This window comes from Schistocerca gregaria, unplaced genomic scaffold (genome assembly GCF_023897955.1).
Source record: "Schistocerca gregaria isolate iqSchGreg1 unplaced genomic scaffold, iqSchGreg1.2 ptg000692l, whole genome shotgun sequence".
NCBI lineage: Eukaryota > Metazoa > Arthropoda > Insecta > Orthoptera > Acrididae > Schistocerca > Schistocerca gregaria.
The window spans coordinates 87991-92928 of record NW_026062072.1 but is presented as its reverse complement, the minus strand read 5'-3'; positions in this window follow the sequence as shown (position 1 = coordinate 92928).

The following is a 4938-nucleotide window of genomic DNA, read 5'->3' as shown; positions in this document are numbered from 1 at the left end:
CGGAGTTGCACGGGAGAATATGAAAAGTGTTCATATGTAGTAAAAACCTAGAATTCGTGCGTTTTCGTCATTAGTTATCGAATCTTCTTCAAGCCAGGTCGTCACATTGGGCGCTCTTCTCTCTGAAACGGTTGTACTTATCGTCTGCAAAGCTATGTCGCGTGCTGCGGTATGCGGAGACAGTAAAAGCACCATAGTAGAACACAGATGAAGCTTCTAAGTTGATGTAATAGCCAGTAAGAAGTAGTACAATTCAAGTTTTAGGTATCGGTTATTGACTATTTACCCTTCTTTGGTGCCTTGGACATCAGCTAGGAAATTAAGATTTTGCATGAAGGAGGACTAGCAGCCGAGTTGCACGGGAGAATGTGAATAGTGTTCATATGTAGTAAAAACCTGAGACATCCGTCCGTTTTCGTCATTTGTTATCGAATCGACATAAAGCCAGATCGTCACATTGGCCGCTCTTCTCTCTGAAACGGTTGTACTTATCGTCTGCAAAGCTATGTGGCGTTCTGCGGTATGCGGAGACAGTAAAAGCACCATAGTAGAACACAGATGATGCTTCTAAGTTGATGTAATAGCCAGTAAGATATACTACAATTCAAGTTTTAGGTATCGATTATTGACTTTTTAGCTGGCTTTGGTGCCTTGGACATGAGCTAGGACCTTAAGATTCTGCATGAAAGGAGGACTGGCAGCCGATTTGCACGGGGGAATGTGAAAAGTGTTCATATGTAGTAAAAACCTGAGAAATCCGTCCGTTTTCGTCATTTGTTATCGAATCGACTTAAAGCCAGATCGTCACATTGGTCGCTCTTCTCTCTGAAACGGTTGTACTTATCGTCTGCAAAGCTATGTCGCGTGCTGCGGTATGCTGAGACACTAAAAGCACCACAGTAGAACACAGATCATGCTTCTAAGTTGATGTAATAGCCAGTAAGAAGTAGTACAATTCAAGTTTTAGTTATTGAATATTGAATTTTTAGCTGGCTTTGGTGCTTGGACATGATCTAGGACCTTATTATTCTGCATGAAAGGGGGACTAGCAGCCGAGTTGCACGGGAGAATGTGAAAAGTCTTCAAATGTAGTAAAAACCTGAGAAATCGGGTCTTTTCGTCATTTGTTATCGAATCAACTTAAAGCTAGATCGTCACATTGGCCGCTCTTCTCTCTGAAACGGTTGTACTTATCGTCTGCAAAGCTATGTCGCGTGCTGCGGTATGCTGAGACACTATGAGCACCATAGTAGAACACAGATGAAGCTTCTAAGTTGATGTAATTACCAGTAAGAAGTAGTACAATTCAAGTTTTAGGTATTCAATATTGAATTTTTAGCTGGCTTTGGTGCCTTGGACATGACCTAGGACCTTAAGATTCTGCATGAAAGGAGGACTAGCAGCCCTGTTCCACGGGAGAATGTGAAAAGTGTTCATATCTAGTAAAAACCTGAGAAATCCGTCCGTTTTCGTCATTTGTTATCGAATCGACTTAAAGCCAGATCGTCACATTGGCCGCTCTTCTCTCTGAAACGGTTGTACTTATCGTCTGCAAAGCTATGTCGCGTACTGCGGTATGCGGAGACACTAAAATCACCATAGTAGAACACAGATGAAGCTTCTAAGTTGATGTAATAGCCAGTAAGAAGTAGTACAATTCAACTTTTAGGTATCGATTATTGACTTTTGAGCTGGCTTTTGTGCCATGGACATGAGCTAGGACCTTAAGATTCTGCATGAAAGGAGGATTAGCAGCGGAGTTTCACGGGAGAATGTGAAAAGTCTTCACATGTAGTAAAAACACGAGAAATCCGTCCGTTTTCGTCATTTGTTATCGAATCGACTTAAAGCCAGATCGTCACATTGGCCGCTTTTCTCTCTGAAACGGTTGTACTTATCGATTGCAAAACTATGTCGCGTGCTGCGGTATGCTGAGACACTAAAAGCACCATAGTAGAACACAGATGAAGCTTCTAAGTTGATGTAATAGAAAGGAAGAAGTAGTACAATTCAAGTTTTAGGTATCAATTACTGACTTTTTAGCTGACTTTGGTGCCTTGGACATGAGCTGGGACCTTAAGATTCTGCATGAAAGGAGGACTAGCAGCCCTGTTGCACGGGAGAATGTGAAAAGTGTTCATATGTAGTAAAAACCTGAGAAATCGGTCCGTTTTCGTCATTTGTTATCGAATCGACTTGAAGCCAGATCGTCACATTGGCCGCTCTTCTCTCTGAAACGGTTGTACTTATCGTCTGCAAAGCTATGTCGCGTGCTGCGGTATGCGGAGACACTAAAAGCACCATAGTAGAACACAGATTAAGCTTCTAAGTTGATGTAATAGCCAGTAAGAAATAGTACAATTCAAGTTTTAGGTATCGATTATTGACTTTTTAGCTATCTTTGGTGCCTTGCACATGAGCTAGGACCTTAAGATTCTGCATGAACGGAGGATTAGCAGCGGAGTTGCACGGGAGAATGTGAAAAGTGTTCATATGTAGTAAAAACCTGAGACATCCGTCCGTTTTCGTCATTTGTTATCGAATCGACTTAAAGCCAGATCGTCCCATTGGTCGCTCTTCTCTCTGAAACGGTTGTACTTATCGTCTGCAAAGCTATGTCGCGTGCTGCGGTATGCTGAGACACTAAAAGCACCACAGTAGAACACAGATCATGCTTCTAAGTTGATGTAATAGCCAGTAAGAAGTAGTACAATTCAAGTTTTAGGTATTGAATATTCAATTTTTAGCTGGCTTTGGTGCTTGGACATGATCTAGGACCTTATTATTCTGCATGAAAGGGGGACTAGCAGCCGAGTTGCACGGGAGAATGTGAAAAGTCTTCAAATGTAGTAAAAACCTGAGAAATCGGGTCTTTTCCTCATTTGTTATCGAATCAACTTAAAGCTAGATCGTCACATTGGCCGCTCCTCTCTCTGAAACGGTTGTACTTATCGTCTGCAAAGCTATGTCGCGTGCTGCGGTATGCTGAGACACTATGAGCACCATAGTAGAACACAGATGAAGCTTCTAGGTTGATGTAATTTCCAGTAAGAAGTAGTACAATTCAAGTTTTAGGTATTCAATATTGAATTTTTAGCTGGCTTTGGTGCCTTGGACATGACCTAGGACCTTAAGATTCTGCATGAAAGGAGGACTAGCAGCCCTGTTCCACGGGAGAATGTGAAAAGTGTTCATATCTAGTAAAAACCTGAGAAATCCGTCCGTTTTCGCCATTTGTTATCGAATCGACTTAAAGCCAGATCGTCACATTGGCCGCTCTTCTCTCTGAAACGGTTGTACTTATCGTCTGCAAAGCTATGTCGCGTACTGCGGTATGCGGAGACACTAAAATCACCATAGTAGAACACAGATGAAGCTTCTAAGTTGATGTAATAGCCAGTAAGAAGTAGTACAATTCAACTTTTAGGTATCGATTATTGACTTTTTAGCTGGCTTTTGTGCCATGGACATGAGCTAGGACCTTAAGATTCTGCATGAAAGGAGGATTAGCAGCGGAGTTTCACGGGAGAATGTGAAAAGTGTTCATATGTAGTAAAAACCTGAGACATCCGTCCGTTATCGTCATTTGTTATCGAATCGACTTAAAGCCAGATCGTAACATTGGCCGCTCTTCTCTCTGAAACGGTTGTACTTATCGTCTGCAAAGCTATGTCGCGTGCTGCGGTAAGCGGAGACAGTAAAAGCACCATAGTAGAACACAGATGAAGCTTCTAAGTTGATGTAATAGCCAGTAAGATATAGTACAATTCAAGTTTTAGGTATCGATTATTGACTTTTTAGCTGGCATTGGTGCCTTGGACATGAGCTAGGACCTTAACATTCTGCATGAAACGAGGACTAGCAGCCGATTTGCACGGGAGAATGTGAAAAGTCTTAACATGTAGTAAAAACCCGAGAAATCCGTCCGTTTTCGTCATTTGTTATCGAATCGACTTAAAGCCAGATCGTCACATTGGCCGCTCTTCTCTCTGAAACGGTTGTGCTTATCGATTGCAAAGCTATGTCGCGTGCTGCGGTATGCGGAGACACTAAAAGCACCATAGTAGAACACAGATGAAGCTTCTAGGTTGATGTAATAGCCAGTAAGAAGTAGTACAATTCAAATTTTAGGTATTAAATATTGAATTTTTAGCTGGCTTTGGTGCCTTGGACATGAGCTAGGACCTTAAGATTCTGCATGAAAGGAGGACTAGCAGCCCTGTTGCACGGGAGAATGTGAAAATTGTTCATATGTAGTAAAAACCTGAGAAATCGGTCCGTTTTCGTAATTTGTTATCGAATCGACTTAAAGCCAGATCGTCACATTGGCCGCTCTTCTCTCTGAAACGGTTGTACTTCTCGTCTGCAAAGCTATGTCGCGTGCTGCGGTATGCGGAGACACTAAAATCACCATAGTAGAACACAGATCAAGCTTCTAAGTTGATGTAATAGCCAGTGAGAAGTAGTACAATTCAAGTTTTAGGTATCGATTATTGACTTTTGAGCTGGCTTTGCTGCCTTGGACATGAGCTAGGACCTTAACGTTCTGCATGAAAGGAGGACTAGCAGCCGAGTTGCACGGGAGAATGTGAAAAGTGTTCATATGTAGTAAAAACCTGAGACATCCGTCCGTTTTCGTCATTTGTTATCGAATCGACTTAATGCCAGATCGTCACATTGGCCGCTCTTATCTCTGAAACGCTTGTACTTATCGTCTGCAAAGCTATGTCGCGTGCTGCGGTATGCGGAGACACTAAAAGCACCATAGTAGAACACAGATGAAGCTTCTAAGTTGATGTAATAGCCAGTAAGAAGTAGTACAATTCAAGTTTTAGGTATCGATTATTGACTTTTTAGCTGGCTTTGGTGCCTTGGACATGAGCTACGACCTTAAGATTCTGCATGAAAGGAGGACTAGCAGCCGAGGTGAACGGGAGA